The following is a 25,993-nucleotide window of genomic DNA, read 5'->3' on the forward strand; positions in this document are numbered from 1 at the left end:
GCCTCCCCTCGGCCCCTAAATGAAAGGTCTGGGGGATACCAGGCCACTGCCAGTGCTACGCCCAGTGACCTCTCATAAACAAACATGCCAGTTCCCACGGTTTATTTTCCAGCCAGCAATAGGCATTATTGTTCAGATCCAGAGCCAAATGGAATGAAAGACTCCAGGGTGGCAGATACTGGTAAAGCCTCTGGTGGAAGCATGCTCTCCAAGGAAATTAATGCCACAGTCATTTTGGTTTAGAATCTGCAGCTGGAGTCCAGTTATCCAGATGGGAAGATTCCAGAGCCACAGAAAGGGGAGAGTTCCTTTCCCAAACTGGTGAAGAAAATATGTTGGGAGAAGTCTAGGGAAATAAGCAAGGGGTGAAGTAGGGTCACAATGTTGAATCTATAGGTTGGTGGTCTCAGAAGTTCACCTGGTCTAACTACAGAGTTTGGAGCCTACCACTGAGTCTGTCAGGCTTCCCAGGCTTCCTCTTCAGAGGTAAAGAATCCGCCTGCTAATGCAGGAGATGTGGGTTCGATCCCTGGGTCGGGAAGATCCCCTGGAGAAGGAAATGGCAACCCACCTCCAGTATTCTTGCCTGGAAATCCCATGGACAGAGGAGCCTGGTGGGCTACAGTCCATGGGGTTGCAAAGAATCAGACACGACTGAGAGACTAAGTACCCACATACGAACTGGGTCTGTCATTTAGGGACATCTCTTCTGGCTATTTCCTCCTTGTGAGTTCCCCACTGTGGGTGTGGATGTAGGTGTGGGTGTGGGTGTGGTTTGCCTGGATTCCAAGTGGAGCACCCTGCCTCTCCCTCCTCAACCATTATCATCAACCATGATGCCTGCCTGGCAATGACTTTGAGATTTGGAAAATACTAGGTTGGGGATGGGGTGTTTTGGGAGTGTTTTGAGATTTAAAGAATTGTGGTCTATGTTGTTATTAATCACTAGAGACGGCTGTGCCTCTTTCCTTGCCTGCAAGTTTAAATAAATGCAACATACCATTTTCAAGAAATTATAATAAAGTTGTATTCCCCCAGATGATTTTAGAACACTAAGCAAAGGCTTAATTTCCAATACCAAGCAGAAATGTCCATGACCTGGTGGGTGTCCAGCCCTGTAGAAGTGGGTTGAGGAGGGTGAGAACTGCTGAGCCCCAAGATCTTTGTGTGTGTGGCTGGAGCCAGAAGACACAGTAGAAAGCAAAGCAAAACAAAGCTATAAATAAACCTCAAAACCTGCCCTGGTTTTGTATTTTTTGGTTGTTTTTGTGGGGTTTTATTTTGTTTTTGCCTAAAGCCTGCCATTAGCTGTGAGGCAGCGGGACTTGTGTGGGCTGGTGGATTGAATGTCGTGTGTGAAATTCCTCCAGGACCCTCCCTCATCTAGTGCACCAGAGAGTCCTAAGCAATATTAAGGAGCAGGAAAGGTTTGCAGAGAAGCTTAGAGCTTCTTCTGTTTGTTTAGAGCAGCCCACCCACTGGGGTGAAATCCCACTTGCGCCTCCTCTCCCCATTGCTTTGCCCAACTCATGATCAGGTTTCAAAATGAAATTTTTAGAGCGCAGACCACCTTTTGCTTTGCAGCTCATCTTCAGGCATCTGAAGCCCAAGGGGAGAGGCCCTGTTCCCCCTGGAATCTGCTTCTTGACGGTATCCTCACTGAACGAGGGGAAAAGCAGGTCATAAAAAAAGAGCCCTGTTATCTCCTAGTGTGCGCGTTCCTAGTCTGGTGTGGCACTGAATTATTTTGCACCGAAGTCAGATGTTATGGGAGTTCTTTTCTCCTGCAATAAACAAGCATAGGTTTGATGGATGTGAGGCCAAGTGCAGCCCAGAATCTGAAAACATTTAGTTAATCGAGGTTGTTTTTCTTTTTTTGAAAAACACCTTTAGGTGAAGGTACTGTTATGGCTGTGATCTTATTTTGCAACTGAATCCCATCTTTTATAATCAGCACATACAGTTTTTTTTTTTTGACAAGTTTGGTCATTCACTTAGAGAAAAAGATGAACTCAGTATATGACCTCAAAGGGTTTTCTTTGCCCAGCAATGTGCTGGCAAGTGGTGTTACCCTGAGTAGGTCGCACTGTGCATAGCTTGTTGACTGAATACACAATCGCATCCAAATGTTGAGGCAATATATCATCTCCTTTGGAGGAGCACAGCAATCTCAGTGATGTTGTGTGAGGCAAGGAACTAGTAGTGGGCCACATTGATGCATATATTCAGCAGCAGGTTAAAATCCCAAGGGAGCATCAATTACCAAGTTAAGTGAAGTTTCTTTTTCAAACTAAAGATTGCAAAGCAGTGGGATAATGCCACACGCCTTCGAAGGAAATTAGTGTTAATTGATCAACCTGTGGTCCTTGAAACCAAATAAGCCCTGTTCTCATTCTGCCTGAACTTTTCCACATCGTATCTTGCAGCAGGGAACCTAATTCTAAATCAGCCCAAGAATGTAAGAGAGGGCATGTCATGGGATGGTGCGGCCACATCAGTGGCGCTCCTTCTAGGGACCTAATCCTAACAAGAGGCTTCGTGTAAATCCTCTAACTGCTCTAGTTCAAAATGAGGGATTTGTTTGAGTAATTATCATGCCCCATGCCCTGGACCTCACTTTAAAAATTCTGCTGTGTCGTTCAGCTACTCAGGAAGTAACCTTGGAAGCTAAGCTAATTACCCTCCAATCTGTGCTCTCAAAATGTAGAAATCATAAAAAGTGAGGGCTTGAAATGATTCTGGAGAGCCTCACTTGTTGCAAATGGCTTCTGCTCCAGAGAGAGAAGCTTTTCAGGTGTCCCACACGGTCCCAGACCCTGCAGAGGCCTTCTCCTCTCACTCGGCCTTGAGCACAGAACACAGATATCCCATTTGGGAGTGGAGGGGCAGTTGGGGGAGACGCAGGGGGATGTTCTAGCTGAAGATGTGTGTCCCCCCGCCTCACCCACGGTGGGCAGCCAGCTGAGATGGGTGAAGGGACTGTATTTTTCCCTCAGACATCCTCACCTGTCAACAGAATTGCTCACTGTTGGACCATTTACAGCACAGGAACTAAAGTCACCATTGTCCCTATGAAAGAAAGTGAATGTGTCAGTTACTCAGTCATGTCCAACTCTGTGCAACCCCATGGACTGTAACCCGCCAGGCTCCTCTGTCCATGGAATTTTCCAGGCAAGAACAGTGGAGTAGGTTGCCATTTCCTTCTCCTGGGGATCTTCCTGACCCAGGGATCGAACCTGGGTCTCCTGCATGGCAGGCAGATTTTTTACCATCTGAGCCACCAGGGAAGCCACTATGCTTGCTTTTAATTCCTCAAAACAGTATTGTTTCTCTCTCTTCTAGTAAATCTTCAACTGCTTGTATCAATACCTTGTTTCACCCCCGTGGATAAGTTGCATAATAAGCAGTTGTTTACAAACCTGTAAGATAAATAATCACACTGTTTCAATGTGATGTATGAGTTTTTAAAGAGCCATTTAGCATGATACATGTGAGTTTTTTAAATTATAATTTCACTGAAAATAAAATCTGCCTTTCCTGAGATTATATGTACTATCCAATGACTGATAGACTATGAACTTGCTAGATCCCATAGAGTGAATTTGAGTCTTAACAAAATAAAATACCCATTAAGTGGAAAACTAAACAAATACATTGAATATGCCTAATGACTCCAGTCTGTGTTATGCTGCAGATTTGACTTGGGAAATCTCATTAAAATATGAAGATGGCTTTTATCACATTACACCTGAATTTAATTTTCAAACTGAACATAGATCATTTATTAATATATATAAACAAACTATTTCAAATCCCAAAAGATGATGCTGTGAAAGTGCTGCACTCAATATGCCAGCAAATTTGGAAAACTCAGCAGTGGCCACAGGACTGGAAAAGGTCAGTTTTCATTCCAATCCCAAAGAAAGGCAATGCCAAAGAATGCTCAAACTACCACACAGTTGCACTCATCTCACACGCTAGCAAAGTAATGCTCAAAATTCTCCAAACCAGGCTTCAACAGTATGTGAACCGAGAACTTCCAGATATTCAAGCTGGATTTAGAAAAGGCAGAGGAGCCAGAGATCAAATTGCCAACATCTGTCAGATAATAGAAAAAGTGAGAGAGTTCCGTAAAAACATCTATTTCTGCTTTATTGACTACACCAAAGCCTTTGACTGTGTGGATCACAATAAACTGTGGAAAATTCTTAAAGAGATGGGAATACAAGACCACCTTACCTGCCTCCTGAGAAATCTATATGCAGGTCAAGAAGCAACAGTTAGAACCAAACATGGAACAACAGACTGGTTCCAAATTGGGAAAGGAGTATGTCAAGGCTGTATATTGTCACCCTGCTTATTTAACTTATATGCAGAGTACATCATGAGAAATGCTGGGCTGGATGAAGCACAAACTGGAATCAAGATTGCCAGGAGAAATATCAATAACCTCAGATATGCAGATGACACCACCCTTATGGCAGAAAGCAAAGAAGAACTAAAGAGCCTTTTGATGAAAGTGAAAGAGGAGAGTGAAAAAGTTGGCTTAAAGCTCAACATTCAAAAAATTAAGATCATGGCATCTGGTCTCATCACTTCATAACAAATAGATGGGATTACAGTGGAAACAGTGACAGACTTTATTTTCTTGGGCTCCAAAGTCACTGCAGATGGTGATTGCAGCCATGAAATTAAAAGATGCTTGCTCCTTGGAAGAAAAGTTATGACCAACCTAGACAGCATATTAAAAAGCAGAGACATTACTTTGCCAACAAAGGTCTGTCTAGTCAAAGCTATGGTTTTCCAGTAGTCATGTATGGATGTGAGAGTTGGACTATAAAGAAAGCTGAGCACTGAAGAATTGATGCTTTTGAACTGTGGTGTTGAAGAAGACTCTTGAGAGTCCTTTGGACTGCAAGGAGATCCAACCAGTCCATCCTAAAGGAAATCAGTCCTGAATATTCATTGGAAGGACTGATGCTGAAGCTGAAACTCCAATACTTTGGCCACCTGATGCAAAGAACTGACTCATTGGAAAAGACCCTGATGCTGGGAAAGATTGAAGGCAGGAGGAGGAGGGGACAACAGAGGATGAGATGGTTGGATGGCATCACTGACTCATGGACATGAATTTGAGCAAGCTCCTGGAGTTGGTGATGGACAGGGAAGCCTAGTGTGCTGCAGTCCATGGGGTCGCAAAGAGTCAGACATGACTGAGCGGCTGAACTAACTGATAAACAAAGGGAAAACTGAGATACAGTTTGTAACTCTACCCAACTATCCTGATTAGGAAGAGATGGAATGTTCTGCAGGTGATGAGCTGGTGTATTTTGTTCTGCTTGATATTCCCTGCCCCGTATGACTCCAGTAGATTTGGATCATCATCCTAAGCCACAGGCCAGCGAGATATCTGGGACCCACGACCAGATAGATGGGCACCCCTTCAGGAAAACCTAAACTCATCAGGCACCACCTTAATCTGCAGCCAGTCACATGGGTGCAGTGGTAGTCCTGCTTTTGGAAACCCATCTCGATGAGACAGAAAAGCTAAGGACCAATTTACACCTGGGATGTTTAAAAGGACATCCAACGTTTTTTAAACAGCAGGAAGTGAAGCAAGGAAAAAAATCATGGTGTTGGGGTGTCTGCCTACCAAGTAGGAGACACACATGTCTGAAACAGTGTGAGCTCGAGGATGTGGTCCCTGTGGTCCTCATTTGTACTGTGAAGTTACAGGGACAGCTGAGAAACTCGGCAGACACTAGCAGGGCATGACCGATCCTTCTTGGTTTGTGATTGTTTGGTAGAGACTCCATCTTAGCAGTAGGAGACTCACTTTGTCTTCTTTGGACAGCTAAGGTATGAGCAGTCTCTTGCTTTCATTCTCATCTCTCAGCTTTACTTTATTGTGCCTTATAATGGACTCTACTCCATCTGGGCAAAGAGAATTTCTTAGCTTCTATGGAGGTAAAATGCACTCACCATAAAATTTGTCCTTGAAGGAGGAATGTCAGCAATGCCCAGTTCCTTGGGCAATATTTAACTTCTTTTGCAATGATCAGTCAGCCATAGCTTTGCCTGGGTAACCAGTAATTCAGAATAAGAAGCTCCCATTTTGACAGTATGGGATTTGGTTTATGCTCACGTCTGGTTCCTCTCCATGTGGGGGATATGTCGCTATCTGAACATAGGAAAATTAATGTAGTCTAGAGTCACATTTTACATTTACTCAAATATTTATTTGAACTCATAAAAAGTTTATTGATATAATTTAGAAGGTGAAGAACTCAAATACATTCCAAATATTGACTAAAATAGTGTGGGAAGTAGCTTAGAGAACTTTCCATCAAAATCACTGTTATGCATATCGTTGTATCCTTCTCCATAAAATCATATCCCTTCTCAAAACCACACCCTCCAAGTGGTAAATTCTGGAGCTGATTTGCTCTGCAAGTTGCCAAATGTGAAGATAAAGTAAGTAGTGCAGCCAGTTAGAAGGAAGAGATATAAATGTACAAACAGGACATTTCTGCTAGAGTCTTAGGCATTCAGCAGGTACATAATCTTCATACAAATATATAAAACTTTTTAGTGAGCCATTTTTGTTTGAATCCATTCTCTTACTCTTCAATTCTTCACATCAAGTCTGCAAAGGAAAAAGAAAATGAACTGTTAGTGCCCGTGAGATATTTTTAGGGACAGCTTGTGAATCAATATGATAGGGACAGGTCAAAATTGAGAACGTCATTTTCACTTGAAAGCTTTACCTCTTGAGTCAGTGAAGGTAAAGTGAACTATGAATAGAAGCTGTGACCATCAGTTCTGGCTCTAGGGATCTGAGTGATTCCAAACTAAATGAAGATGACTTCCTTCTGAAGCCCTAGAGTATAAAGTCGACATTAGATCCATCCTCATTGCCCTGTAACTTTTTAGTTTCCTATCATAGTGAGGAGGATGGGATTCCTCATGCCTGAGCTTGGCCACGTGACTTGCTTCAGTCAAGAGAATGACACAGAAGTGCGCTGGTTCTGAGCCTGCGCCTTGAGAGGGATCACATGTTTTGATTTGCTCTCTTGCACATCTGCCATTGCCACCAGGAGGGTGTGCCCAGGCCCTCCTGCTGGTCCCCAGTGAAGGATGGGCAGCATGTGGAGCACAGCCCCCAGCTCACACCGATACCCAGCCTAGGTCAGTTGAGCCACAGACACATGAGCCAGAGTAATAAATGCTTTTGTTTTAGGCCAGGGGTCTCCAACCCCCAGGATTTAATGCCTGATGAGCCTGAGGTGGAGCTGATGTAATAATAGTTGAAATAAAGTGCATAATCAATGTAATGCACTTGAATCATCCCCAAACCTTCCCCTGTACCCCTGATCTGTGGGAAAATTCTCTTCCGTGAAACTGCTCTGTGGTGCCAGAAAGGTGGGGGACCTCTGGTTTAAGCCATTAGATTTGGAGATGGCTGGCGATGCAGCCATAGCTAACTGATACAATGCCGTTTCTCTTAAAGGCCCTTGCAGTGCCAGGATGGTTGAACATTATTCACCCCTTTGTTTTCCATTATTCTTTGCTGCCATTTCTTGCATGTTTCACTTATGTGGATAGGCTGAATCTTTTCTAAGAAATAGAATCTTTATAGTTTGTTTTTTTTTTTTTTTTTTGCCAGTGGCTGTAGGAGGGTCACCCACCCCTACTACACCTGCTGTGGCAGTCACTATGGCTTGGTTCTCTCCGTGCCCATTCACAATCCCCTTCTCCTTTGCTTTTCTCTGCTACAAAGACTGGTGGCCAAATACTCCCTTTCCCCGTCTCTCTTACAGCTTGGGGCAGCTGTGGGACCCAGCTGTGGCCAGTGAACCCCGAGGAGAATTCTGCAGCGGAGGTCTTTTAGAAAGCTTTGCTTTCCTGTGTATTTCTATAGAGATGACAGAGCCTGTGGCATCATTTTAACATTTATGTAGTGTGGCTGTGATGCAGGTTGTATTATACTCATTGTTGGGATGAAACACCTAGAAGTTCAAAGAGCCAAGTGAGTAGCTCAAAGTCTCACAGCTGTTAAAGAGAAAAGCTGGGATTTGAATTCCAGTGCCCTGGCTCTGGGCCCCTTCCACTCCCTTAAAGGGAAGTTTTGGACGGTTCTTGAACTGGAGGGGAAGGTAGGAACATGTCATTGACTACAGAACTGAAAACGGTACTCCCACTGGCTCCTGTATTTTTCATTATAGCATTTATTTCCTTTTCATAGAAATTCAGTTTTCAGTGTAGGTCACTCACCAGGAAAAAACAAAATGCTTCCTCTTTCCCAGTCCATGATTTCCTGGCTGAAATGTACTTTGTTGACCAGCAGCTTCCCAGTTTCACCCGGGGTCCCCCATGCCAGTCTGGGTCTCCCTTGCACACCCTGAACTGAGTTTGTTGCCACTTACTGCTCACATAACACGACTCAAGCCTTCCGGCCTCTCCCTCTTAACTGAAGTTAAGTGGCTAATAACTTAACTGAAGTCCTCCCACCCCCGCCTGGCTCTCCACGTCATAGGTTGCATTGCAGTGAGTTGCCTATACATCCTCTCTCTCCCCCATCTCATTCCCGCCATGGCCGTCCTGTAGGCTGTGACCTTCTGAAGGACATGTCTTTCCGTACCCTTCCCCATCCTGGCACCTGACACGAAGCGGAAGCCTGGGGACCGGCAAGTTGGAGCACTGGAGGGCTGAGAGCAGGAGAAGAAGTGGCATTGGAATGCCTGCGAGGCAGCCGGGGCGAGCGAGGGGCCACAGAGGCGGGACACCAGCAGTGCTGGCGGGCTGCGCTGCGTCCCCACGGGGCTCACACCTGCCCTGGGCCCCAGTCAGAGCTGCATCGTGGCCAGTGTGTGCCCGAGCCATATCACTGCTGTGGTCACTGTGCTCAGCGACGTATGGCCGGTCTCTCTGGCCAAGGGAGGGGCCTGTCACAAGCTGCCCTTGAAACCAAGATATTCATTCCTTGAGCTTCTCTGAGCAGCATGGAAAAGGTGATGATTCATAACAAATTGTCACCGAAGCTTGTTCTATGAGGTGACATTTCTCTCCAACAAGTGTCCAGACTATAAAACCTCATCTGCAGTCGTTTCTGTGACAGGCTTAAGATGGACTTTGACCCCCACACATCTGTCTCACGGGGCTAGAATTATAGCTATCCCGAGAAACAGGATGAGCCATTTGCAGCGACCCTTCAGCAACTGTTTCCTTAAAAGCCCTAAGATGCCCCTCATGACTGGGTTCAGCTTGTGGACATCTCTGACTTTAAGACAGTTTTGGAAACATAAGGAAACCTTGACGCAGTTTGCCCAGACCACTGTGGCCACTGAGATTTAAGAAAAGCAAACTGTACTTCATAAGGGGATGCAGGAATCACTGACTTGACACAGTCACTTCATCTCATCTGCAAAGTGAGCCCGGGTCTTCCTTGTAGAAGGAGCTGGCAGGAGGCAGCAAATGGAGCAGAAGGGTCACCGGAGTTGCCATTCTACAGACCACCCTGCCCTCCTTCAGATTCTGCTCTTCTTCCCCAGCCCCAGTAGAATCTGAGACGGCACAGCGGCCCTGGACATAGGACACTGTTGATGGCCAAGGTCACAATGGTCCTTCCAAGAGTGCAGGGCCCCCAGAGGACCGGTGTCTCCATCCTTGGCCTGGTGGGATGCCGAGTGTTCTCAGAATGCCTTTATGTGACCATAATCCAAGAATTCAGAGACCTGGGTCAGGGCTCACATTTAAAATTGAGAACAATGGGAAGGGATCCAGAGCTAAAATTGCCCCTTCTGTAAAGCACACTTGTTTGTCGGGGTGCTGGAATGCAAGGGTGTTGGGCGATATCCCGGGCCACACTGCTTTGCCACCTAGACAACAGCTGTCAGCTATTCTCCTGTGTCCTGTTCTCCTGTCAGGGACATGGGTGAGAACGATGGGGAATGCAAGGCCCCCTGTGGGAAATGTCACTCTCCAGTTATCCGGCATCCCTTTTCTACCCTAAGCAAGAAACGTTCACACTGAGAAAGGCACACCTTGGCTGTGGCAGGGGTGATACCCCAGACAGCTCCCATGTGTCACTCTTAAGTCCAGGCTGAGGGCATGTGATGTTTACGCCTTGCCATGACCCATTTATAGCTGTGTGACTCAGACTTGCCACGGTCCCACATACATCATTTAGGAAATGGAGTCCACTCAACACTACTCTGCATTTGGTCCTTTACCCAGACACCTGGGGGCGGTGCAATGATAACTTCCTCCTGCGTGGTGCTAAATCATAGAGCCATAAACACAGTGACACTCAAATGTCGTCAAGAGAAAGGCCATGCCTCATGTTCCATCCAGTTCCATATGGAGTGGCCGACCAGGCTCCCAGAGCACACTGGTTGAAGCTTTGGAGTTTGTTAGAGGGCATTGGTGGAGTCCTCTAGAGTTTGCAAAGCACGTTCACGTGTGTTGCCCCACATGACCATCATGACCACACAGAGATGAAGGCAGTGCCAGCTACAAACAGACACGACTCTTAACGCACCTCCACACCAAGGTCAGGGACAAAGGAAGTACACTGTGTGAAACTGCGCCAGGGTCACTCCAAACCCAGAACTTTATTTTATATCCACCAGCCACTCATAAAGTAAAAGAAACAAAACTCTAGGTAGAAACTTTTAAAACTTTTTCCTTAAGCTGCAAAATAGCCACGCCAATTGGCTTTGGTACATCATGAAGCCTTTGGTGGCTAAGGCAAAAAATGAAATGTTCCTACTAATTACTAGTTTTAAAAAAGGGAGATGAGAAAGACACAAAGAGCAGGACATTTGAGGATTTGGGGGGTACAATTCTACACCTAAAATCCAAAGTCAAGCAGTGTTACATGCTGGGTGTGAAGAATTTGAGTAATGCTAAGAAGGCAAATTGCATGTCCAGCTCAATTCATTAAAAAAATAAGTTCAAAAAGGTTTTTTTTTTTAAAATCCTGTTGTATTGAGAGTTTGTTGGCTTCGATATCAACTCAGGAACCGGCAGCTGAGATGATATTGAACTTATTTGTAGAGATCTTTGTGAAATCAGGGGCATAATCCAAGACTAGTTACCACTGGTGGCTCCTGGCTTTGCCGTCAGTGTCTCCATCTGTCAGAGCACAGACCTCCCTGTTTCTAAAGGGGCCACAGATTTTACTGGAAAAACACTGGCCCAAGACTTCCTAGTAAGCAGGGATCAGTAATGCACAAAGGAAGACACTTTGATGAAAAAGTCGAGTAGGCTGCTGTCTTAAGAGGTTCTCAAGTTTCCAAAGATGGCAAAACCTTCTATGTTGTTTAGGCCTGAGCATTTGAGACCTAGGGACAATGGCACTTTCATCAGAAATACCCAGTACCCTCTTTGAACTGTCTGGCATGGTCTCTGGCAGGCAGAGGTCCTGGGACATCCAAATGGAAAAGCAATTTCTTGACATAAAGTGAACAGAACATGTGAAACAAATGTAGGCCTCCCTCACTGTCTCCAGTAAAGCATCCTGGGAAGCACACTGTCATGGAGATCCCCTTAGAGCTCACTGAAACTTTGTTTTGTTTGTTTTTACAGTAACGATGGTAGCAAGTGGTCCATAGTCTCAGTATTAAATAAAAACCTGGATATTGGTACACCATCAAGCAAAGGTATAGCTAAAAAGCTTTGCAATCTTCCAAAATAGTAAACCTATTTTCAAAGATGAATGAAACTTGAGTTTTCTTATTCCTCCTCATTTTAGAAATTAGGAAATTAAAATCCAGAGGGCTTGAATCACTTGTCCAAGGTTACACAGCTAGTTAATGGCTGGTCCAAGATTAAATGCTTGTCTGGAGCTCCTAGCCCCTACAATCAGTCTGTACATGTTGATGGTATTAGAGGCACCTCAAATGAATAGCTGATATGTATAAGTGTACTTGTAGTGTAAAAATAATTTGACTTAACATTCTAATACTTGTCCTAATGAATACATAATTTTCATTTTAAGAAATATTTTTGCCTTCTCTGAATGTAGTAGTGTTAATATTTTCATAGAGCAAAATGCACAAATCTTAAGTGAACAACTTAATGAATTTTTTTCATATGTATATACCCATGTATGGCTTTTAATTTTTGCATAGCTCTTAATACTACCATATATGCTAGTATATCATTAAGGTTTTCTTCGTTTGATAAATACAAGTTCCAAGAGACAATAAAGCAAGTTTCACCTTTGAAAGAAAGGGAAGGAAGGGAAAAAAAATTTCCATGGTCAGAAAAATTGAGATTACTGGATCAAGCACAGATAAACCATTTTCTTAGCATTAGGGTGCCTTGGAGCTTTAAATGTACAAATATATATTGTGTATATTGGGTGTGAAGATGATATCATGTAGCATTTCAGAATTTGATTACTGAATCATCTGTCCAGTTTTCTACTGTTTTTTTTTTATTATTTATCATTCATTATATCATAAATGGTGGCTTCCCTGTAGCTCAGACACTTTAAAAATCTGCCTGAAATGCAGGAGACCCAGGTTTGATCCCTGGGTTGGGAAGATCCCCTGGAGAAGGGAATCGGCAACCTACTCCAATATTCTTGCCTGGAGAATCCCATGGACAGAGGAGCCTGGCAGGCTACAGTCCATGGGGTTGCAGAGTCAGACACGACTGAGCAACTGACACTTTCACTTTCACATCGCAGATAGTATGTGTACTGTTCCATCAGGTGGGTATACAAGAGCTGACTTAACCATATTGGACACTTAGGTTCTTAATGAATTTTGCTATCATAAGTAAACAAAACTTTTGCCACATATTCTCTTTAGGATGGTTTCCATCAAGGTCTAATTGGGTTGGAGGACGTAATAATCCACAATGGCTGGAACTTTCTTCATTTACTAAGGCCCACACCCTCATCATCTAGGCTGGCCTAGCACTTGTTCTACAGAAGACTATCTGTTGAGGGAATGAACAAGCCCCTGTTTCATGATCATTTTCCCATTAATTTTTGTGAATATTACAAGTAACTTTTTTCATTGAATATCCCTTTAATTACTAATGAGGCTCTCATTTTCTCATGGATTCTCTATTAATTCTGGATCTGCTTTTGTGAATTGTGAGTTCAGTTCCTTTTTCTATTAAGGTAGTAATATTTTGCTTCCCAATTTGCATGGGCTCTTTATACAATTGTACATTTCATGGGAAACAGTTTTCTTGATAGTGTTTGCCGTTTAATGTTTGGGTTTTCTTTTTCAAGTACAGAATTGTTTTTTAGTTAGCAAGATTTTGAGGGATGTTTTGGTGACTCTTCTTTAAAAAGCTCTCCGAGCAAGCTTAAATTAATGCCTTCATTCCCTCCCCCCACCCCGAATCATTCCAACCATTATTTTTAAAGTTATAGTCAAATCCTACCTTTCGAAGTCATCATCAAAGGTCCTTAATTTATCACCTTAAAAGTGACAAGAGGTCAAAAAAGGATGTTCATGAAAAGAAAAGCATTGCTTTGGAGATACGGGGTCTTATTTAGAAGCTTTGGTAAATCACTCCCAAAGTTGGGGAGGGATGAGTTTCTTTAAATCCCCTAGAAGAGGAGCTCAAATTTGGCTGTACATTGGAATCACCTGGGGAGTTATTAAAAACTCTGATGTCCAGGCTGTCCCACAGCAATGACATAAGCATCTCTGGGGGTCTGATGTGCAGCCAAGGTTGAGAACCGCTGGCCTAGAAGCACTTCTCAGACGTTAATGTCCAGAGGAAGCACTTGAGGATCCTGTTAAGTTGCAGATTCTGACTCAGGAAACCTGGGGTGGGGGCCAGGGGCTGTCTATTTCTAGCATCCTCACAGGGGGATGCTGTTGCTGTTGGTCCATGGAGCACACTTTGAGAATCAAGGGTTTTAAGCAGTAATTCTCAGTGAAAGGGATGGCATTTTGCCCCTGGGGGACTTTTGGCACTATTTGGAGACATTTTTGGCTATTACAACCAGGAGGAGGGAGTGTCGCTGACATCTAGTGGGTAGAGGGATGTGCTAAACAGCCTGCAGGGCCCAGGACAATCCCCATTCCAAAGAGTTATCTGGCCCAAATGTCAATAGTGTTGAATGTGAGAAACCATACTCTAGAGAGAGTTGTTTCTGTAACAGAAAATGATCCCAAACCTGAGCTGGAAGACTGTATGCTCTGGTGGAGTGAGTGGTCCCTTCTAGGAAGCATTTCTGATAAAACCTATGAGTGATTTTCTTCTGATCAACTTTAATGAGATTAAGAGCCCCCTCTGGGAGATGAGATTTACCCGCCTCTCTAAATTAGCCTTGTGACAGAGCTTAAAGACCACTTGTACCCAGTGTAACAATGTTATCTAACCACGCTTGTTTCTATTCCAAGTTTTTGAACTGGCTCTTTGAAGCCTCTTTAAGCAACTTTGAAATAAAGCTTTGACATGAGCTGGCAATGAATTCATCAGAGAAATTGCTTCAAAACCCTTCACCTTGGCAGCCTCCAGGCTACTTGCTGGGTGAACCTTGTCTCTAAATTCAACTGTTTACTAAATGCCTACTGTGGAGACATTGTAGTGCAGACTTTGCTTTCAGGTCCCAGCCATCCTGCTTTCTAGCTGTGTCACCTTGGGCAAGTGTTCTTCTAAAGTACAGGAAAGTAACAGTTTTATAATCATAGAGTGGTTGCGAGGATAACATATTAAAGCATTCAGCAGAGTGCTTCCCACATAGTAAATGCTCAATAAATGTGTACTGTTACTATTATTCTGAGCTTAAGACCCCAAAAAGCTTATAAATCAACACATCCCCTGCCTTGCTCCTTCACTAAGCAAGATGAAGTCTTTGTCATCTTGGCATCAAGCTCTTTGTGGTGCTGATGGTTGGTGGAGGTCTAAATGGGTGGAGAAGAGTATTGGAAGCAGTGAACTGAGTTGAAATTACAGAAAAAAGAAGGACCGGGGCAATTAGTGGATAACTGGACTCTGGGGAAAGAATGAAGAGAGATTCTATGAAAAAAAGTCTCCTAGAGAAGGAATCATAGACTAATAATGGGTCAAGAATTTTTAGGTCACTTTACAATGTTAATCTTAGGTGAAGGTTTGCATTCCTTTTTGAGACCACTTCCGGTGATCAATTTATGTTTCTCTTGGAGGAGACTGTACTTAAACGGTATTAAGGGTGGAAACCAGATGCCTGACTTTATCTTGGTTACATTATATGCCAGAAAATGTATTAGGTAGGCACCGTGGACACACCAATGGGTAGCTTATACCCCTTCATGGCACTGATCATCTAAGAAGGAAAATCATAATAAAATGAGTGATGGCAGTCCATTCCTCCATGGTGACGGGCGCAGCCATGAGGGGACCAACACAGAAAACTGTAGATGCTTTATCAGTTTAAGGGGTTATGGAAGGGCTTTTCCCAAATCGTATTTAAACTGAGACCTGAATGATGGGTAAGAGTTAGCCTGTCCATAGGAAGGGAAAGAGAGAAATTGGAAAATAATACACTGAGCATGTATAAAAGCCTAGACTCAGCATGGTACCTCCATGAGCTGGCTTGGAGCAAGGGATGCTCTGGGTGGGCAGAAATGCCTATTGGGAGAACTTGGTGAGCCTGAGTCAGTTAGTGTAGGCCCTGCGAGCGGTGGGTCACTAAGGTCTGTTTGTCAGGATGACCTGTTTATCGCTTTTGTGTTTTTACTTTTTAAAATAATCCTGTTTGCTGCAGGGCTCTGGTGATGAAAAACCAGGAAGAAAGGCTTTAGGGAATGAAAGGCACAGGTCACTCTGAGAGCTATGGGCCACTAATGCTCTGATTGCTCGGGGAGGTCACGTGCGTGGCAGCAACAAGCATGGTGGGTGAATGGAGTTTGCAAACGTTCTTTCAAGGTGACAGCAAGGGTCAGACATCTAAGAAACTCACGGCGCTTGTCCAAGGAGTCTTGCCTGAGGATTTAGAAAGGCGGCCCAGTGAAAGCCCAGGGGCTCCTCACTGAAGCATCTCCGCTCCAGTCTCAGACTCCAGCAGGGGCTTAGGAAGGTTCCCAAGGGCCTCCCACTTTACTCAGAGAACAAACATATGAGGCAAATCACAAATGACCACAGACTGCTGGACAGGCTCCCACCTGTCAATGACCCAGTAGTTTGTGGGCTAGGAAGAATCTGAGCTTAAATAAAGCAGAAATGGACAGTCTTCCGATCTCATGGCTTAATTTATTGAACAGGAAATAAGCCTTAGGAGGGAAACGGACCTGTTCCTAATGATTTAACCATTAATACAGCCCTGCTATAAATGGAACTCAGAAGAAAAGGTGGCTTGTCAGAGGGTGAAAGAGTAGACCCCATTAGACAAAATAGGTCAGGCAGAGAGAAAGTCATCCTGTCTCCTGACTAGTTATGTTGATCTGACATGACAGGCCTTGTTGTTTTTTAACTGTTGGAAAAGGGAGAGAGATTACAGAAGCAGTTTCTTTCTGGTTGCTGTCCTTTTTAGAAGATGGCTGTTTCAAAGAGGATCCTGAAAACAAAAGAGCTGATAGCATTTATCGCAGTTCTGAGTTTTGTGCTTAAAAACATGTGTGTGTGTGTGTTCAGAAACAAATTTTTACAGAAGAAAAATTCTGTGCTTCTTCTAGGGAGTCTTCTCTGGTTGATCACTGCCTTTCATCTTGGATTAATGAGACAGTAACTCCTAAGGAGGATCACCCTTCCATCAGTCTGATTTCGGGTGTTACTCTCTGCTTTTTTCTTGTTTTTGTTTTCACCCTCCCAAATCGAAAGAGAATAGGAACACGATGACAATATGAGAACAAACCGAGGAGAGGGGGCAGTACACAAGCTGATTTGTCCCTTCAACCTTGACTTTTTCGCTTACTTGTGAATTTGCCCTCCCTAAGAGTTTCTGCTTTCTCCTCCCTCCGTTTGGAGCGCCTCCTCCCTGACTCAGGGAAGTGAAGAGAGACCTTTCCCTAGTGCTCAGAGTTTGTGCTTTGCTTGTATGTTATCTGGTTTATGAAAGCGTCCGCTGTTAAAAACATCAGGGAAACTGGCTTCACATTTGGAAGTAATCTTTCTAATCTCCCCAAAGATAAACAACATTTGGTGTTTTAAATAAATATAAGAAATTGTGAATGATGGGGATCAGTAGGGTTGAAAGAAAAGCAAACACTGAGATGTTAAGGCTAGTGACGTTGGGCAAAACCTCACTTCTCCGGACCTCAGGTCTGTCACTTCTCCGGACCTCAGGTCTGTCAAATGTAAAAAAGAAGAAGAGAGGGGTAGGGGTTAGGTTGCTGGGGTAGGCATCCTCCCAGGTGACCCCCTCAGTGAGTCTTGCCACCTGGTATTCATATACCCTTGTCCAGCACTGAGTAGGGCTGACTTGTGTAATCAGTAGCATATTACAGAAATGACAGGGTGTGACTTCCAAGACTGGGTCTTAAAAATCACTGCAGCTTCCATCTTGCTCTCTTTTGGATCATTGGGTCTGAGGGAAGCCAGCTGCCATGTTGTGAGGGCACTCAAGCAGCCCAGTGGTACCAAGACCTCCTGATAACCGTCAGCATCAATCAGCCAGTGGTAAGAGTACACCATCTTAAAAGAGGATCTTCTAATCTTAGTCAAGGGTTTAGATGACTACAGTCCCAGCCAATATCTTGACTGCAACATCATCAGGGATGCCAGAACCACACAGCTCAGCCACTTGTGAACTCCTGACCCACAGAAACTCTGAGATAGTATTATTGCTTTAAGCTGCTAGGTTTGGGGTAATTTGTTATACAGCTGCTGCTGCTGCTGCCAAGTTGCTTCAGTCATTCAGTCTGTGTGACCCCATAGACGGCAGCCCACCAGGCTCCTCTGTCCCTGGGATTCTCCAGGCAAGAACACTGGAGTGGGTTGCCATTTCCTTCTCCAATGCATGCATGCATGCTAAGTCGCTTCAGTCATGTCCGACTCTGTGCGACCCTATGGACAGCAGCCCACCAGGCTCCTCCGTCCACAGGATTCTCCAGGCAAGAACACTGGAGTGGGCTGCCATTTCTTCTCCATGTTATACAGCAATATATAACTAATACAGTTGCCTTGGGCCAAGTCCAGCTCTTACATTTTATATGTCAGTGAGTAGGGGTTATTAACAAGAATCTCAAAGTTGGCATTTTGTTTATCTCAAAAACCAGATCCTAGCTGCAGGATAAGACCATATTGCTTTGGGCATTTCTAAAAAGGCAAGTAGCCAGTCTCTAAAGACTTGCCATCCTAAGAACTCATGGATTCCCTTTTGTGGAAGCAGGCCAACACAGCCGCTGGCCTTGAACCAAAGCTTACAGTTCCATAGTTCAGCAAGCAGCAATTAGTCCTTAGCACATCATACAAAAAACATACCCCACTTACATTGTGTTTACATCTAGACACTCAACTTGTTAAAACAAACTTCAGTGGAATGGGGATTACTTGGGCTCTGCTCTTAATGAGTCATTCCAAAGGGTGCAACTGGAGGAAAACAGCACCCCTAGCAGTTTTTAGTCTGAGATGAATTGGGAGAGGGGTTCAAAGTTGCTGAGTTAATAGTTAAACTCTAATAAGTGACTCTCCAAGGCGTGGGACATATCTGGAAAGCAGGCCCTTTGCATCGGCCTGGACCTTGGTTAGACTGAGAGACATTGATGGCACCCTTACCTGTGATGATATGACTCCATGTATCTTGGAATAGACACACAGCACTAACAAGGCATATAGCACACTCACTAGTGGGAACTACCATATCTTCAGCCCCTTCTAAACCCAACATGGCTATTGTTCTGAACTCATGCGGTAGTCTGGATACCTCAGTATCTCTTCCCCATGCCCTATCCCAAACAGAAGTTGTGGCTCACCACGGATCACCCTCTGAATAAATGGATATAGATGCTGCATGGCTTTCCAAGAATGTGTGGCTATTTTCCACATTTAAGAGACTTTCACTATAACCATCTTCACATTCAACAAAAGAAATACTTTTCTGAACAAGAAATATTTCAGTTTGGTTTGTCCATGGAGGATCTGAGAAACATTCTCTAACCCAGTCCTTCTGATGCAAGTTGCATGTTAGAATCACCTGGGGGTCTTGTGAAGCATACCCCTCCCTCATTGATTATGGTGGGGCTTAGGCAGGTCCAGGTGATCCTAGTGTGCAGTCAGCACTGAGGATGGTCTAACTGTACCCAGCAACTTGCTGCTGCCTGACCCCAAAACTAAAGTAACTACAATAAAAATAAGTCAGTTGTTCAGAAACTGGCTTCAGTTCTTATGTCATAATCTTTGAGAAAAACTATACAACTGCCCATCAATCAGCCAGGGTAGCTGGGATCCTAGGCCTGTTTTGTATTGGACTTGAAATATGTTCAAATTTAGAACATCTTCTGTGTTTTATTCCCACTGCCTGGACATCCATAACAGTATGCTTGAATTAAGATGATCATACCTGGCTTTTTGGTCTCTGCATATACTTGAAATTTGGCAAGACCTTCCTTAGAAATATTTCTATAGAGATTGGAAAAGTGACTCCCCTTACTTCTTGCCAATCACCGCATCCAGAGATCTCTGTATTATTTGTTACAACTGCATGCGAGTCTAAGATTATCTCAAAATTTAAAGTTTAAATTGAAAGTCAGATAATGGGCTACATTTTTCCCCTGGACCCTGGTTTGCCAACCCTTGGACTATAGCAGGGTTAGAACTTAAGAGTTACAGAAATGAATATTGTATCAGTGAGATTAAGTGACTGGTAGGTAAGTTAATGCCACGGGCAGAATTCCTCATGCATTATATTATGATTATCTCTCATAATTTACACAGTGCATTTCACCCCAGTGGAACTTACTCTGTCTGCCACATGGAGAATCAGCCTGGAACAATGGTTAGGAGTCAGAGAGCTTGCATTTGAATTCTGGCTGCCCCACTCTCTAGCTGTGCCATCTTGGGCAAGTTATGTAGCTTCTCTGAGCCTCAGTTTTCTCACCTGTAAAATGCAGCTCTTATGTATAGTAACTCATTTAAGAATTACGAGGTAGGGTACTTGGGACAGTGCCTGACCCTTGGAAGCACTATTGCAAAGACTAATGACTATTGCTTCATCAATGCATCATGTTATCTGAATTTCAGCAAGGAAATGTGGCCAAGTTACTTTCTGTACCTTTGGATACTAGCTATAAAACTGTGGACCAGATAATGGAATAGTTAGGGAATTTGGAATGTCCAGACCTAAACAATCTAGATTGATGGCTCTAGGTCAGTGGTTCTCAAAGTGTGGCCCCCAGACCAGCAGCAGCAGCAGCCCATGGGAACATATTAGAAATACAAATTCTGAGGCCCACCCCAGACCTACAGAATCAGAAAGTCTGGAGGTGGGGCCCAGCGTTCTAAGTTTCAGGAAGCCCTCCAGATGCTGCTGATGTTTGAGAAAGTTTGAAAACCACTGCTCTAGGCCATTCTGAAGAGTTTCTGTTGCCAAAGTGCACAGGATGCTGTCCTTGGTGCTGCCTTGTCCCCACTCTCCTCAAGATCTCAGTTAAATATAAGGATGAGCTTGCTTCTCAGATTGGCAGATCAGACACTCAAAGTCAGCCTGGAGAAACAACTACACTAGTGGATGCTGAAATGTGGACCTGAAATGGTTTCAGTCGGTTGGAAGTGCCAGCCAAAATTCGCTGTTGTTTTGATTTTTAATAGAGTTTTATTTTTACCTAGAGTTTTATTTTTACCTTGGAGAAGGCAATGGCACCCCGCTCCAGTGCTCTTGCCTGGAAAATCCCATGGACGGAGGAGCCTGGTAGGCTACAGTCCATGGGGTTGCAAAGAGTCGGACACGACTGAGCGACTTCACTTTCACTTTCACATTTTTACCTAACACAAATTTCTAACTCAAGTTTCTTGGCATTTGAACTCCTACATGTTCAGTGAGGTTGTCAGCAGTGATGTGGGTATCCAGGCACTGTATTTCTAGTTAGCATCGTGGCCATGATTGCACGATTACGGCAGGTTGCCCCTGAGTACAGGACTGAAACCTTGCCCATCACCTCTTGGCATTTTATGACTTCATCACCTAGTGAGGAAGGGTATCACCCAGGAGAAAACAGAATCTGCAGTTAGTTATGAAGGAATGGCAGTGAGATGGTGAGGTGGTTCAGGGGTCATTCTGATGCAGCTTCATATGCCATCTGTTCTGGTTTCTGGGCATTATCAGCTGTTTTGTCTTATCCAGGCCATGTGATCTTCCCATGCACTGGGACTCCCTGCCAGCCAGGGGCTCTAAGACCAGCTCAGTTGGTGGTGTAGCCTAGTCCTGGCAATGGAAGCAGGTCTATAACTGGCCCTTAATTGGATTGGATTTGGCTCAGAATGACTCCCAGGCTCTCTGTCCCCTGACAGATAACCAGCAGTGAATATTGTATATCATCCTGTAGGGAATCTGGGATGCCATTTCTTGGCTGTTGCTGACAGTGGAGAGCTTTCCAGAAGAGTTGACCTTCAGGATGATGATCTGGGAGTATCTTAAACAGAAGTTTCCCCCAGGTCCATTTATTTGCCACCTGGCCTTTCTTAAATTAAGACATCCCAACCTGGTTTTCAAATTCCAGAATCAAATATGTGTGTGTGCATTATACACACACACACACACACACACACACACATACATGGAAATGATACAGTATGTTTTTTTTTTTAATTAGGCAGCAAGAAAACAATAAACAAATGGAAATTGAGATAGTACTTTTCCTTTGAAATGTATCTATAGATATAAGTGGGTAACTTAATCCTAGCTCTCTTTCTCTGTCCATGAGAAAAGTCCCTCTGGGTATAGGCAGAGCCATCATCTGTCCTGTTCTGGCCCATTGCATGGGTTGTAACTAACCCCAGCCACCCCCGGCACCTGCTGCACCCTGAATGGTGGTCCTACTTTTTTTTAATATATTTGAAATGAAAAGTACTATCTCAACCCAGATGGACCAGAACAGGACAGATGATGGTTTTGCCTATACCCAGAGCTTTTCTCACTGACAGAGAAAGAGAGCTAGGATTAAGTTACCCACTTATATCTATTGATACAGATGGACTTAACTACACTTAATCAAAAATTAGTCTTAAAACAAACTCTCTTGATGATACATCCCACAGTCTTCTACCCTGAGTGAAGCTGGAAGTCACATCAGAGTGAACTGCAAATTCAATTCCTGCCCTGCCTGTCTCATGGAACTGTTGTGAGCCTCAGAAGAGAATAAACACAGAAGTAGGCTGGAATTTTTAAAATCAAGTGCAAGAACTTGTTAATATTATTACTGCAAGTAGCTTCCAGTTCAAAGATGGGATTTAAAACTTGCCATAAAACTCCAAATGGGCCTTTATTTCCTCATTTCCTGGTTCTTGACACCCCCTAAAGTAGCCATTTCATAGAGTCTCCAAACTGCCATGTTATGTGGCAGTTGTATTTAGTACTGACTGCCTACGTGTTTCACTCTTATTGCAAAGCAGAAATGATTCAGTTGTCAAATTTAGTATCATCAGAAAGAGGGAGAAAACACCCCTGGAGAATACTAAGAGGAGGAGATTGGATGTGAATGGGGCATAAGCCAGGAGAGGATGTCCTAGAGAAGACACAGGGCCGCTTCTGGATGTTTAGATCAACATGGATCTTGTTTTAGTTTCTGGACCAGACTTCAATAGTATACAGTCTGTGTACAAAAGATTACTAAAAAGATGAGATGCCTCTGTTTTTGACCATCAAGCCAATTCAAAATGCTCAGTAAAATGGTGCCTGAAATGCATTGTTTCCTTTTCCCTTGATAGTAAGAGAATGGCAGCTTGACTTAAATATTTCTTAAACTGATTTTCTTCAGAGAAAGATTGGAAATGCAAACTGGACATATTTGGTAGTTAAAAGTGGCCGAGGAGGGTGTGAAAATCCCTTGAAGTCTCCAAAAATCAAAGGAAAGTGCTCAAATGAAATGTGTGTAATTTTACAGGCTTTGGAAACAGTAGCTGCTGCAGGTTTTGAAAAATGGGACTGCAGTGCCTCCTTCAGGAGAAAGACGGTACTTGCAGATTAGAGATCATCTCAGGAGGTCACTGAGACACAAGTCCTCCCAGGGGCTTACAAGGGCCTCGGTGAGTTCAAATTAGTCACAAACAATTAATGGGGTTTCTTTTTCAGTGAGCTTTTTCGTATTCCCTGGGGAAATATGCAGAACTCCTCTTTAGAGAGTATTTCATGTAAAAACCAACCAACCGACACTTGGCCTTGGAAGAAAGGGAGGGGGAGCAGAGGGCATGGGCAATTTGTGGGGGCAAAAAAGGGAATGACATTTTCTGGATGCTGATTTGTGCCGGGTGCCCAATCTGAGTCAACTCACTCTCTTTATGTTTGCCTCTCATGATCGAGATAATTATTCCTATTTATAGACGTGGCTCCGAATGGTCAGGAACTTGCCCAAGGTCACAGACTTACTACGTGACACAGCAGGAATGTGTGAATGTGAAGCACAAATGTGTCCCACTCTATCCAGCACGTCCAGTGCTCAGTGTCTTAAATTAAGTTCCTTCTCATGGTAGCATGCTATCATAATAATAGCTGCTACTGTGTGCACACTATGTATGCAACTTAGTGTCTCTCAGCCTCAACACTCCTGAAGTTTCTTGTGGGGGGACGTTTGGTGGCATCCCTGGTCTCTACCCACTAGATGGCAATGGTACCCACCCTGTATTGTGACATCCAAAAAAGTCTCCAAACATTGCTCAGTGACCTTTAGGGTGGTAAGAAAACTTGCCCCCATGAGATAGGTATCACTCTCATTTTTCAGAAAAAGAAACCATGATGAGCCAGATCACAGATCAAGAGAATAGCAAAGCCAGGGCATGAACCTGTGCCTGCAGCACCTCTAAAGCATCTGCTCTTCAACCTTCTTTCAATAGAATATCTGTTTTCTAACATCCTGTCTGGAATCTCTGTCACTTGTATTCAAAGGCCACGACTTGTTTCTTTCTTCCTTCTGCAGCCATTATGTGTTAAAGTCCACTTTCACATTCGTACCCAACTGGACTGGGAGTCTCTCAGGGGACCTTGTCTTCTATCACCTACCATTAGTGTCGTAGCGCCTGGCATATGGTGGATGCTCAAATGTTCACTTACTAAAGGAGTGAATTCATCCCAGTCCTTTAATCCTTCCCTCCCATTCAAATCCAGCTCATGGTATTAACGTGCTTTATGAAGAAAAAGGTTAATTTGGCTAAAGTAAATTCCAGGTAACCTATATACAGATGATTCAGAAATGAAAATTAGCTTCAGTCTGAATAAATGGATGTTTGAACACGCAGAATTGAATAACCTTGTTTGGTAAGGTTCCAGGATCTATTGCCTCCGGAACAAAAGGGCAGCCATGATTCCTATCATTTGTATCTAAAATCAGGGGTCAGGCAAAAGCAAGGCGGAAAAATGTATATTATGTGTTGAGGATTCAGTTGTGCCTCTGAAACTTCAGGGCAGGTCTTCTGGGGTGGAAAGAAGTGCCACTGTCCTTTCTAGAGGCTTCCAGTGACTTCTGGGTGATAAGACAGGCTTGCTTTCTGCTGTTTTCCCAGCAGTCAAGATGAAATTGTTCTGAGCTGCCTTTGTGCCACCTGCCTGGTCAAAAGCAACTCCAATCTGTCTGCAGCTTAATAGAAATGTCCCTCGGTGAGAAGCCAATTGACTGACCTGCCTGGGATTAAAGCAGCCACCACCTCGCCCTACACATAAAGCCCTAAACCGGAGGGTGTGGACTGATCAGTCCCCGGGCAGGGAGAGGAGGCGCGGAGTACAAGTTAAACGTGCGGGTCTCGATATGCTCGTCGTGACTCCTTCTCCTTCTCAAATGCCACAACGTGTCGGGGGAGTTAAAGCGAGCAGCGTTGTCACGATGCAGCCAAGCCTGATGAGACAGCCCGGAATTCACTTCCCCAGTTTTCTGCGTGGGCTGCACACAGCGTGAGAAGGAATGAGAGAGAAAAGGCCTCATGGGTAGGAGACTGCCTCTTGATGACACACAGATGCCTGCCAAGCCCTCGCTCAGCCCAGGAGCAAAGGCGGGCTCTGCAAAGGCCTGGCCTTCCTCGGACTGGCCGCAGCTTTGTCAGCACCGGGCCAGGGCCACAGCCTCCCAGGCGTAGCCCCTACCGCCCCTCTACTTCCTCCTCCCCTCCTTCCTTCCTTTCCGTTCGCCTCCTGGCCTTTCTCTCATGCTTGCTCTGATATTTACAGACATTAAGGAACCCTTCCTGTTTTCCACAACCCTTAAAGAGAGCAAACAGTTCATGCTTCCAGGCAATATTCTGCCCATTCACCTGACCCCGGCTAGACTCCCTGATCCGTATTTGAATCCCCAAAGCTGATATCCTCAGCGCCTGGTGCAGGCTTTATGCTCAATAAATGCTTGTTGACTGACTGACTGAATTCATGCATGAATGGATGGATGAACAAGCAAACAAATGAATGAATAAATAAACCAACACCAACATGTCAAAGTTGTGGTGTCACCTCTTTGTGTAGATGACAGTTTCTGCATCCTTTTTAAGCCTTTGCTTGTTCTTCCTGCAACCTAACACAGTGAAATAGTGGCAAAACCCAGAAGACCACAACTAAAAGAACATTTTTAAAGAATGCAGTGGGTGCTAGTGATTAAAAGAACTGGCTATGGAGTGTGATATCTGACCTCTGTGACTTACAAAGCTGTAGGACTTTGGTCAAGTTATACAAACTATCATAGCCTTCTTCCCCCCACATAAATGAAACGGGCATCACAGCATATACTCTGTATAGTCAGCACAAGGAGTAATGAAATAATGTATGTGAAGTACAGGACACAGTGTCAGGCATATCACGAGTATATAATAAATGTAATGATGACAATAAAAATGATGACATTCATGTTAGTGCTGATGATTACTAATGCTTAATGCTTAACATTCATATTTTAAAAGACTTGATGAG

General features: G+C 44.1%; 1 protein-coding gene across 1 annotated transcript in view; it reads right to left on the reverse strand.

The window, feature by feature from the left end:
* Positions 1–6,217: 6,217 nt before the first annotated feature.
* Positions 6,218–25,993, reverse strand: part of SMPX (small muscle protein X-linked) — a 50,496-nt gene continuing 30,720 nt past the window's right edge. Inside the window, exon 5 of the mRNA XM_020883022.2 lies at positions 6,218–6,646. The gene's annotated coding sequence lies outside the window, so the exon portion shown is untranslated. The remainder of the gene's footprint in view (positions 6,647–25,993) is intronic.

The sequence above is a fragment of the Odocoileus virginianus genome, unplaced genomic scaffold (assembly GCF_023699985.2).
Source record: "Odocoileus virginianus isolate 20LAN1187 ecotype Illinois unplaced genomic scaffold, Ovbor_1.2 Unplaced_Scaffold_4, whole genome shotgun sequence".
NCBI classification, from domain to species: domain Eukaryota; kingdom Metazoa; phylum Chordata; class Mammalia; order Artiodactyla; family Cervidae; genus Odocoileus; species Odocoileus virginianus.